Raw genomic sequence first — 12,535 nt, forward strand, 5'->3', positions numbered from 1 at the left:
GCAAATAAGTGAGACTCAGACTATGGTTATTTTATTGGCTTTGACAATTACTGGGGGGTAACTCCTAATCTGCTTTTCTAACTGCTGGCCTGTCTACCTCCCCAGCGGTGTACCCCACATACTTGCTGTTTCTCCTAGCCATGTGCTCATGGTTCCTCTCCCCCTGGTGATGGCTTCACCTCACCTCTCCTCCTCTAACAAGGTCCCTCCAAAACCACCTACCCCTAATCCCTCCAGTAATTGGCTAAAGAGAATTTTAATTAACCAATAGTTTTAAATCAAGGAACGAACAACAAACTCATTGGCCTAGGCCTTTGGGTATAGAATCTGGCATTGTAATACATAGTAATGGACCAAACCTCAACAGAGTGCCTTGACTTCCCATGCCCAGGGGAAAGTCCAGCTACCCCTCCCTTCAAGTACCTCATTCCACTCAAATAACGTCTGGTGTCCTCAGGAGAGGCCTGGGCAGCTTGCCCACCCTCACCCTGTCAAGCTGGTGGAATCAGTTTAGGCTACTTTGACATGACTTCTTTTTTTTTCCCCATTTCTGGGCTGGAGAAGCAGAGAAGAGCAGCAAAGCTTCGTTGCAATGGACCCGAGCTCAAAGTCCAGCTCTTCACCTGTGGGTAAGGGCCTCAATAGATTCTGACATCGGATGTGAGGTCGGAGGTAATGGGCTGGCCTCCCTGGGAGCTCAAGAGTCTGGAGGGGATCCTCACAGAGCCTCATCTTGCCCTGCAGCCCGCCCTGTTCTTTGTCTCAGTTCCACAAAGACAGCAAGCCTTCTTTCTACCTACTTTCCACAACACACCCTATAGGAGAAAAGGTGAAAATTCTAGTCTCTGCAACTGGCCAGGACTAAAGCATCCCTGTAAACACCACCTTGGGTTCTCTACTCCTAAAACCAAGAGGGCAGAACCAGTCATCAATAACCTCAGCCTCCCCTGAGTGAAGCTGGGTGCTGATCCCTCACAGGTGTCACTCGGTGTGGTCAGTCCCAGGCTTAGTGAGCAAGCACTGGGGGATGCTATCCTGAGAAAGGACTAGCAGAGCACTGGGGCACGAGGACTCCCACAGTCCACCCTGCTTCAGCTCCTGCTCTGTGCCTGCTTCTGATCCAAGACAACGCAGGCTTCCGTGCTTCAGTCTTCTGAGAAAGAGACCAAGCTCTACCAACACCCAAAACACAGGCACATAGGCTGTGCATTAACAATCACCCCAGGGGACTCCAGATGGCAGAGACCTGCCCAAGGCCACAGAGCCTGGTTTATCCAACCCCAAGCCTGTGCTGGGAACTCTGAAAAACACCACACAATGTCTGCCCTGCAGGAACTGCTTGTGGTTGCCTCTGAAACTGTCTAGTGGCAATCTGATACCCAGGAGGAAATCTGTGTACAGCAGATGTGTGGCAGGGAAGAAACATGCTGGTCCTAGAAAACTAAACCTTACAGATAGCAGACCATGACATGCCTATCATCTGTCCTGTAGAGGATACACATACATGCATACATGTAGATGCATTTACACATACACATACATACATATACATGCACATGCACACACATATGCTCACACACATGTCCACTGGCATTTTCATGTACACATACACTCATATACTCATACATTTATACAGGCATATTCATGCATGTGCATGTGTGTATAGGCATATACTCTCCCTACCTATATATATCCATATATACACATAGGTACAGTTATGTACACACATATATTCATACATACACACACATGCATACACACCCATATACATGTATGTATACATAGACATACTCATACCTACATACCCATATACATGTGCATATGCATATGCAACATAGACCGACCCACACATATATGCATATATACAATTACTCCTACATGTGTACATATAAACATACTTATGCATACATGTGTACATTTATTCATAACACACACACATACACCACAGAAACCATTTTCCCAGCTCACCTAGCTGCAATGCTCTGCTTCAGTTTCAATAAGCAGTCTTTGAATAATTATCCCATGAACACACAGGCCTCAGGCCCAGGTCCTGTGATAGTCTCAGGAGCAAACTCTCCTCAATGCCATGTTGACCGAGCATGCTCTATGTGCCAGGCCCCATGTGGGACACTGTGATCTCACAGACAAATAACCCAGAACCACTGGGTCCTGGAACACATGAGCACAATAAACTGTTGCTAGTCCTGGGGACACGGGCTGAACCTTATATCACGAAGTATCCTCACCATGGAGTCAGAAAGGAACAAAGTTTCCAGGCGATGGAGGCAGCTTCGGCAGCTGTGTGGAGGCCAGGCATCCTGACACAACAGGAACTGGGTACAGGGAGGACACTGATGGGTCACATAGCTGGAAGCTGGTCTAAAGGGTTAGCCTTGGTTGTAGCCATGGGCAGACACTGAAGGACGACGGAGCCACAGAACAGTGGATTCGTTTGGACTAAGAATCTCGGAAGACGGGTTGGGGATTTAGCTCAGCGGTAGAGCACTTGCCTAGCAAGTGCAAGGCCCTGGGTTCGGTCCCCAGCTCCGAAAAAAAAGAAAAAAGAAAAAAAAAAGAATCTCGGAAGACTTCCTGGAGGGGATAGCTTTGGAGCAGCCCTTAAATGACAGCCAGAACCATGGGAGGTGAACCATCCATCTGAAGCTACACGTTTTTAGAAATTAAGAGTCACAGAACAGGGTCTCACACACACACACACACACACACACACACACACACACACACACACACCCCGAGGTATTTCTTTCCTTATAGAAACGTCTTAGGAATGGAGTTGTTCCCAGCAACTCCAAAAAGAGAATGTGGTGTTGACTTTTAAAGCAATATGAGCACTTCTGGGGGCCGTCCTGGGTAAGACAGTACCATAGAGCAGCCAATTACTCACTTTCTCAGCACTAGGGCTGGCCTGAGCCCCAGGCGCTTCCCACATACCAATTCCATATTCATAGATACCTCAGCCAGAGTAATACAAACCCCATTTTGCAGAAGCAAATTCAAAAGGTCAGAAGGCCTCGAAAGGCTGGAGAGGGACAGCATCAGAATTGGCTCCTGGGCCACGCCCTCGCAGCCAGAGGGCACCATCAGAGCAGTGCTCCATCAGTAATCTCCCTTCAGAGCCCGAGGAGCCCCACAGGGGGGGATATTGGCTCCTTGCCAGGTCAATAACAGCCCATTAGGAAGCCTCTGCTTAATAAAACATTAAGGCTGAATTATTGAAGGACTAGAAAGTGCTGTGAAGATTCAAATAGACAGGAACGAGGAGGAGGTCAGACAGAGAGGCCGAGGATGGAGAAAGAATGAGAATTGAGTATCCCCAAGCAGGACCTCCTCCTGGGTGTGACAATATAGCTTTTACATCAACCACACTGTGGCCTGTGTCACCTGTGTTACCAGGGAGAAAATAGAGGATATGGAGGTTTCTTAACCGTACCCAGAAATAAGCAGCCATTGAGTAGAACCGGACCAGGACAGCTGGCTTCTTTGACACACTGCTGCCCCCAGTGAGGGCGGGATAGGGAGGTGGACTGGGAGGGATCTGGAGAACAAGGACTCAAAGTTAATGTTCCACAGTCCAAAACAGCCCAAGGAAGGAAGGCCAGGAAGCCATGGTCATACAGGTTGGGGAGAAGGGAGACTTAGTCAGTGTGGTTCTTAGGAGCACCCTCTTGCTCTAAGGAGCTTTGCCCATGGCCACTTTAGCATTCTTCAAAACCCGAAAGTACACTCTTGGAATCAGGAGCTGACCTGGAGCAGGAAGCAGAGCCGTGCCTTTGCTGGAGAGCTCATCACCATCACTCTGTCCTTCTAGGTCCGATGGTCCATCAGCATCGGCGGCCCCTGACTAATGGCACGCTCCTCTAGCTTCTGGTACTTTCCACAGCTCAGCAGGGAATGGGACATGGGAAGATGGAGCTAAGATACCAGGCTCTTTCAACTACACATCGGAGTCTATGACTCTGAAATTTTAAGCAAACATCAAAAGTTTCTCTGTCCACACGATCCTCTGGGACACTTGATGCAGGAATGACTGTGGGCAGGGCAATCTCTTCCGAAGACTCCCAACTGCCCTGTGATCTGGACAGGTGTCAGGGGGACAATGAAGCAAATGGCTGTGCCAGCAACTGCTTGGGTCTTCCTTTCATCATTTAAATGGAGGGGAAATGGTGTGGAAGACTTAGCTCCACCTACTTCCCTGGAAAGTGGATTCAGAGTCAAGGAGAAGCAGCCTACAAGCTCTGCTGAGGAAGGCGCCTGACTTGGCTGCTGACTGCTAAGGAATGACTACATCTCAGCACGTCTCCATCTGGACATGGAGAGGGTAGTAGCAATTACCTTCTATATGAGACACTTGCCTCACTGTGATGGACCGATGGCATGTAGGACCCTGGTCCCTGTTCACCCTTCTCTACATCCATGGCCTTTGCCTATGACTCTGTCCTCCTTTCACTTTAAAGGGATGGCAGGTCTTCCCTGACAAGATCTCAGAATCTGCCTCCTGGAAGTTCACATGCTGAAAGCTAATGGCTAGCATAATGGTGTCAGCAGATGGGGGCGGGGGAAGCCTCAGGAGATAACTGGCTCACTGGGGTGCAGGCCTCCCAAGTCTAGAGAGGACATTGGAATGGGAGGAGAGCTCAGTCGGTGAAGTGCTGGAGGATCTGAGTTCACTCCCTAGAACTTTACAGAAAGCTGGGTGTGTTAGCACACGGCTGTGCTGTGAAGGGAGGCAGAGACAGGAGGGTGCCTGGGGCTCACTGCCTAGTCTACCCAAAGTGGTGAACCCCAGGTCAGTGAGAGACCCTGTCTCATAAAAAAGGGTACAGAGCCACCACCAAAGATATCGAATGTCAACCTGTGACCCTAACATGCTCACGCAAACACATGTACATTCACACAGAGATATTTGGATATGTAAACACAAACAAAAGGCTTCAGAGATATGTAATATTACACATATTGTATATAAATATATATTTTACATAAGTATGAAGCAAGAACATGGTGTCTCTGAACCAGTAAGCAGACCTTCTTTGGACACCAAGTGCACCTCAATCTTGGAGCACTCAGAGCACTGAATAACACATTCGTGTTGTTCATAAGCAACCAGCATCGGGTATTTAGTTAGTCTTCAGGGGCTAAGGCACATCCTCGTCCATTAAGGCTGGCCACATAGCTTGCCTTGGCCGATGAACTGTTCACCACTGTAGTAGGCACTAGGGCAAGTGCTCACATGGCTAAGCTCCCCCTGCCCCCAACCTCTGCAACTGCAGACACCAGGAAGAAAAAAATCTCTGGAGCCTGATTGGAGGGTAAGAGGCACCAACCGTGAAGCCAAGCCTGGGCTACAGGAGGTCAACTAAGGTTACCCCATAGCAGGCTATGCCCAGCTATGTAAACAGCTCAGGTGAGAACAGAGAGATCTCTCTGCTGACTTGTTGATCCAGGAGTTTAAAAAAAAAAAATGCTGACTTTTTTTGTAAGCCAGAGTGTAGGTTGATGGTTTGCGGGGAGGCAAGATTTTGGCAAGCAGTAAGAAACACACTCCCAAAACAGCACACAGTAGGAGCCCAAGATCGGAGCCTTTCCCCACTTCATTGTACCTCCCCGCACTTTCAAGAACCATCCTAATGGAGACAGTTGGGAGGCATAAACCACGGTCCCAGGGCCCTCTCAGCTTCTAGCTCATTGTTACCTCCCACTTCGGATTGATTACAGACGCGGACTGCTCAATTTTGATTAAACACTAAATTGTAAGCTGCTTACAGAATGCATGCAGAAAGCTGACATTTATGAAGTCCAATAAACTACTTGTAAGAACAGGAGTGCTAGATGGGGGGAAAAAATAAAATAAAACCCTCATCCAAACAAACATGGGTTGACAGCCGACAGATGGTCAGAATCCCTTCCCTTGTAAACTAGAAAAATGAAGATTTGGCAAGGGCTGTCTGAAAAAGAACTTGCAAACATCAAAGCTTCCCCTTTCTGGGCTGGTGTTTTTCTGGGCCTGACTTCAATATTTTCACAGGCTACTGCACGGAAAAGGTGTTGCAGGCCTCCGCATCGCTGGCGTGGAAAGGCTAAGACATACCAGGGAGGGAGGATTTATAGGAGGCAGCGCTGCCAACCTCGCAAAGAGGGAGTGAGCATTTAAAAGCCAGCGCCTGCACACTTCCATAAATCCCTACAACTCAGCGTCAAGCCTCCCCCTTAATCTGCTGAGGTGTGAGGGAAAGGAAGGAGGAATTTTCTAACTCCATTTTTCCACTCGGATCAGCTTTCAAGGGGGAGGGTGACGGCGAGTTAATCTTTTGAGGCCAACAGCCATCTTAATAGAAATGAGATCCAGCTTTAAAATCCCAGGCCTGGGCTCTCCTCACCTTTGTAAAATGAAGGAAAAAAGCTGTTAAGTGGGGCTTTGGCCTGGACTCAAAGGGGCCCCGAGGAAGGGGAGTGGCAGTGCCTTTGACTCTGGTTTCATAGTTTCACGTCTTCCCTGGGAACTTGCATTGCTTAGTGTGCTGGCATGCTGGGGAGGCAGACTTGGTGGTTCTTTGGTTATTTACATGGTATACCACAGGTTGACAGATCGCCCTCACTTTCATAAACAGCCCTGGTGACAGTCCCCAGTATTATTGCCCCAGACACATCAGTTGGTACTGTGGTCTGAGTACCATGTAAGCAGGCCCACAAAGTACCCGCTGTGATTGAAGTCGTGAGCTCAATAGTGGTGTTATGTGATGATGGAGGACCTTTGGGAGGTGGGGGCTGGGGTACAGTGAGATGACCTTTGGTTGTTCAGAGCATGTCCTCGGAAGGGACTATGGAGCACCAGTTTCTTTCTCTGATTTTAGGTTTGATGATGAAAGCTGTCACCTGCACATGAGTGCACACACATTGATATACTACTGTCTGCTATTCTCATTAGATAACTAATAGAGCCCACCTTATCTTGGGCATTTTCTTTATTTACTTTGTGTGCACATGTACACATGTGCATGTGGGCACATGGGTGGTATGTAGACACACTTGTGGAAATGTGTGCATGTGTGTGTGGGTGCATGTACATGTGTGTGCATGTGCACATGGAGATGAAAAGTTAGACATCCAGTGTCTCTCTTGAACCTAGAGCCCTTTGAGTCAGCAGTACTGGCTGACCAAGGATCTCCAGGAATCTGCTTGTCTCTGCCCCCCCCAGCACAGAAGTTATAAGTGTACACAGCTATATCTGATTTTTTTCCAATGGGTGCAGGAGACCCAAACCCAGGTCTTCATGCCTGTACAACAGGTTCTTTACTAACAGAGTAAATCTCCAGCTATCTTCCTTCCAGAATCTCATACTTCAAACTTCCACAATTGGAGTGGGAATGTAGCTCAGTTGTGTGAAGACCTGAGTTCGATCTTCAGGATCATAAAAAGCAGGCATTCAAGATCAGCCTGAGATTCATGAGACCCTGTCAATAAAGAAATAAATGACCCCCCAAAACCACGATCTAAGTAAGCCTGCTTGCACAACATTACTGCCCCAGGTATTGTCTTGTGATAGACCACACCCAGATCTAATCCACCACACCTGACACTGTCACTTCTAAATCTTACAAAGGCCCATGTTGTCATAAATGACAGAATGTGGGGGGCTCTGTAAGATTCTATGTAGACAGATGTAGGCCTGTGGGCTTTTGGCTCAGGCATCGGGTCAGCCATTTTAGTCTCTTCTTGACTGCATGCTTAAGGTCCTCAGCCATGAAGGGCTACAGGTTCACCATGCCTCAGCCACGAGGAAGTGTGTGGATCTTGTAGGGTGATGGAGGGGCAGGGGCACAGGCAGGATGTGAAGGTTGTCAAGGGTACCACGAGTATGCCTGGATCCTTACAGTGTCACAGAGGACCCGGCCCAGTGTAGGGGCTGCAAGGTGGGCTTTACCAGAAAGCCTTCCTGAAGGAAACATTTCTTCTAGTTACATCTTAAAGCCTGAATAGACAGACAAGGAAAGGAAAACTAGAGAAAGGAAAACCAAAGGAGTAAAGTACACCAATCGGCTTTACCGTGAACAGTCTGAGCAATGGCCACCTCCGTGGTGAAAGCCCCTACTTGGTTTCTTTATGGAGTCTGTGTGTGAATTCCACCCATTGTCCTTCATCCACTCAAAGAACCCATGTCAAAGGCTGCCCTGCGCCATTACTTCTCCAGGCCAAGGGGCTGGGCTTCTCAGACACGGCTCATGCAGCAGAAGGTCACGGACCCTACTATGTTGGCTTCTTTCCTTACTCAGATCATGGCCCAGCATTCTAGGACAATGGTAGCAAGAGCCCCTACACATACCACAGAGCTCATTGGCATACTGAATGACCTTGGAATTGGAGCTACATTTTAGGAAGACAGTTTTCTCAGGGTGCAGGGTCTTGTTCAGTTTCATGGGGTGGGCTCTAGATCAAAGCAGAGGGTCAGCCTAATGCTGCTTCTCAGAACCTACCTGGACTACAGTCTGAAGTCCTGGCTGGTGACCAGGACACATGACTTGAGACAGTTGCAGAGAAACTTTACAGTGAGGCTTTCCAGGAGAACTATGGGGAAGCTCCAGGCTGATTCCTCTCAGTGAACAAGGACGAAGGAAGCCATGTTTTAAGTCACTACAGGACATGGTAATGCCTACCAAGGTCATATCTTCGGTCACACTTTGCCCAAAGTTTGGGCTCTACAAATATAATGACTGTTACAATCTCTCAGAAAAAGAAAAAAAAAAACATGAACTAAAGGACACTTTATGTTCTGACCTATTTGTCCCTCCAACTACCTGTTACATGCTGACCTCATTGGCTGCTCTCTCTGAATAAGAGATAACAGATATCCTGGCAGAGTCAGCTCTGAGCCCAGCATCCTTCCTCTGGACAGTAGAGCAAGAGCACCAGGCTCAGCAGAATGATCTTTTGGTCCTGACAGACCACATTTATAATAAAGGTCCCTGCACTTTCTGTCAGCTGTTGGCACTGTGACCATATTAGCTTGTGTAAGCATACTCTCGGGTGTTCACATAGTGCCCAAACTGCCTAATGGCATGTTTCTCAGAACATAGTCCTGTCATTAGAGGACACTTTGTTACATGGAGGTCATGCATGTATATATGTATCGGGAAATGGTTCCATTGGGTAAAGTGCTTACTTGCCACACAAGCAAGAAGACCCAGGTTCAGATTCTTGTTTCCCACACAAACAGACAAACAACAACAAGAAGAAAAAACTGGGTATGGTGGTGCATGTCTGTAACCCCATCAGTTCAGGGGGAGAGGGCAAAGACGAGTGGATCCCAGGGCCTCCTTGGCTAGCCTTGTTAGTCAAAATGAGGATCCAGAGAGTCGATGAGAAATCCTGTCTCAAAACATAAGGTGGAGGGCTGGAGAGAAATGACTTCTCTGGCTAAGGGCACTTTCTATGAAATCATGAAGACCAGAGCTCAGATTCCCTGCATCCTCCTGACAAGCTAGGTGTCTGTCAAGCTTCTCTACCTCCAGCTCCGAGGGCTATGACTGCCCGTTCTGGTCTCCACAAATATGAATATAAGTATCTCTCTCTCTCTCTCTCTCTCTCTCTCTCTCTCTCTCTCTCTCTCTCTCCATATATATATATATAATCACCCATATATATGCTCATACATATATATGTTCATCATGTGCGCGTGCGCGCGCACACACACACACACACACACACACAAGCAGGTACTCCATAAATATGTTACTGTAATAATGAAAGTCTGTGACAGCTCATCGGGAGCCCTGTGGTTTATTTGCCAGGCACAATAAATTCCACAGTGAAGTACCTCTGTTGAAAGACAATGTTGTTTTATCCTCCCTTGTATAGCCAAGTTCCAAGTACAGCCACTGGAGTCACCTAGCTCTTCACCGTGTCCCCTGAGACTTGCCGGTGGCACTGTAGTAGCAGAGTTCAGCCTTGTCTTCCAGGGAACTTCAGTGTGAGTCTCTGACTCGTGTAGCTCCTTTGAACTCTGCCTCTTTCAAGGCCTCCCGGGTGAGGGGACAACTACAGGATGCAGCCCCAATAATATTTAAACTCTCGAGCACAACAATTCACCTCCTGAGTCCCCCCAGTAACATCTCCTAATTAATCACCTTGTGTACTGCATTCTAAATTAATTGAATTAAAAGTCATTAAATCCAGGAAATTGAAATTAGTCTGATTAGATTAGAGGCACATCCAGAGACCGTGGCAAGGGGTGTCATGTAAATTGGCCAATTTCAGTGCAGAAGAGAGAGACTTAGTTTATAGACAGGCTATTAAGGGGGAAGGCAAGCCTTACAAAGGGCAGCCAAGGTGGGCACAGAAAGGAAAGAGTGAGGGGAGTAACAGGATGACAATGACAAGGGTGACTTCACTGGAGCAGGCTTGCGCTGAGTCTGTTAGTTCCTAGGAACCCCTCAGAAGGAAAAGCTACTGTTGCCCTGATTGGCAGAAGGGGAAATGACGGCTGTAGCAAGGAGGGTTGTGGTAACAATCCAGCCATTCTCACAGATCTACATACAGGGTTGATGCACACACAGAGTACACCAGCATTCTGGATGGGACCCCAAAAAGCTCATAATGGTCCAGACCTCTGTAACATGTGGTGGAGAAAGCTCATACACCATGTTTGGGATTGACCCAGGCCAGAGATGTAGCTGTGAAGAATTGAGGCAGACTAGAAAGACAGAAAGGAAAAGAACACTCCTCTGAAGTCTGAAGCCTGCCTCAAGCCCATCGCTACCTGCAAATTAATAAATCTGGCAATCAGACAAGTCTCTCTCTCTCTCTCTCTCTCTCTCTCTCTCTCTCTCTCTCTCTCTCTCTCGTGTGTGTGTGTGTGTGTGTGTGTGTGTGTGTGTGTGCGCGCGCGCACGCGCACGCACTCGCACACATGTTCTTGGGTGTCATTGGGCTTGCGTGTGCCTCAGTGCTTATTTGGAGACCAGAAGGCAATCTTCTGGTGTTGGAGCCTCAGCTCTCCACTTTGAGAACAAGGTCTCTTTGCCTCTGCTCAATCCATACTACAGGTCTGCAAGTTTCTGTTGATTCTCCTCGTTATGCCCCACCATAACCCTGTATATGATTCTGGGATGACATACAGATACATGCTGAAGTGCCGTGCTTTCACATGGGTCCTAGGGATCCAAATTTGGGTCAGTAGGCTTGTACAACAAGTGCTTTTTGCCTACTGAGCCGTCTCCCCAGCCAAGACAATATTCTTTTAATATAGAGAATGGTAAAATAGTAATGAAACACAAATAAGTACTACTTTAAGATTACTTTAAGATTTTTAAAGGATACACACACACACACACACACACACACACACACACACACACATAGAGAGACTGCTGGATCACCAAAGGAGTTCATTACTCGTGGAAAGAGCCAATAGCCTTAGTCCCCAAAGCCTCAAATCCCACAAGGCAACAGGAGAATGACCTGATGACCTGCGTATTCGGTAGACTGCCACACAGGAAGAGAAAGACCATACCCCTTCACATAGGAAAGGTGTGTCTTTCCTAGTGACCACTGTGCCTTCCCTCCCTTGGTTTCGGTGGGAGACACTCTCTGCCAAGGTGGTTTGCAATCCATCTTTGAAAAGAAAATATGGAACAAAGGCAGCCAGTGCCACCGCTCACAGAACATGCAGGTGTTCAGAAGACCTGCAGAGAATTGCTGGTCAACATCCACCCCTTCCTCTTACAGCCTTGGCTTTGGGAAAGTTTTTTTTCCCATGAGTATTTCACTTGATCAACCACTTTAATTTGACCAACATGGGGTGGTGAGTCTCCTGTACCACTTAATCAAGGCCACTCTAACGGGATGCCAAGCTAGATAAGACCTCTGCCATGCCTTTCCAGAGCCTTGGACTAGCCATAGATATTAAGGTTTCCCTTAGGAAGCCAGGAGACACCCCTTTCTCTTCCTCTACTCAGCTTTCCAGTTGTTCAAGGCAGTGGTGTGGGTTGAAGATGGTAAATTATGAACTACATCGCTGTGACCTGCAATGGAGACGATACAGAAGACCGGTATGAGCTGGTTACTGCCTAGGGCAAAGAGGGTTCAACTAAACTCAGGCACAAATTTCATGACACTTTTTTTGTTAAACTGGAAACTCCTATCATTGAGCAAACTGTCCACAGATGTCCTAGTTAGGATTACCATGACGAAACATAATGACTAAAGTGACTTGGGGAGGAAAGAGTTAATTTTACCTTACACTTCCAGATATCGGTCCATCACTGAGAGAAGGAAGAACAGGAACCTAAAAGCAGGAGCATATGCAGATCTCATGGAGGAGTGGTGCTTCCTGACTTGCTCTCCATGGCTTCCCTCAGCTTGCTTTCTTGCAGAGCTCAGGACCACCAGCCCCAGGGATGGCACCACCCACAATAGTCTGAGCCCTCCCCTATCAATCACTAATTAAAATGCCACCCAGCCTGATCTTCTGGAGACATTTTTTAAATTGAGGCTCCCTCCTCTCAGATGACTTTAATGT

The 12,535-nt window shown here is 47.7% G+C and overlaps 1 long non-coding RNA gene across 2 annotated transcripts in view; it reads right to left on the minus strand.

Annotated features, from left to right (window-relative positions):
- LOC148004187 (uncharacterized) overlaps positions 1 to 12,535 on the minus strand; it is a 69,640-nt gene that overhangs the window by 34,628 nt on the left and 22,477 nt on the right. Inside the window, exon 1 of one of the 2 annotated variants that reach the window (XR_015627323.1) lies at positions 12,252 to 12,377. The exons of the other annotated variant lie outside the window; for it this stretch is intronic. This is a non-coding gene — a long non-coding RNA (uncharacterized LOC148004187). Of the gene's footprint in view, positions 1 to 12,251; positions 12,378 to 12,535 lie in introns of those variants that run through there. 2 annotated transcript variants of the gene reach the window in all.

This window comes from Rattus norvegicus, chromosome 8 (assembly GCF_021556685.1).
Source record: "Rattus norvegicus strain SHRSP/BbbUtx chromosome 8, alternate assembly SHRSP_T2T, whole genome shotgun sequence".
Classification (NCBI taxonomy): domain Eukaryota; kingdom Metazoa; phylum Chordata; class Mammalia; order Rodentia; family Muridae; genus Rattus; species Rattus norvegicus.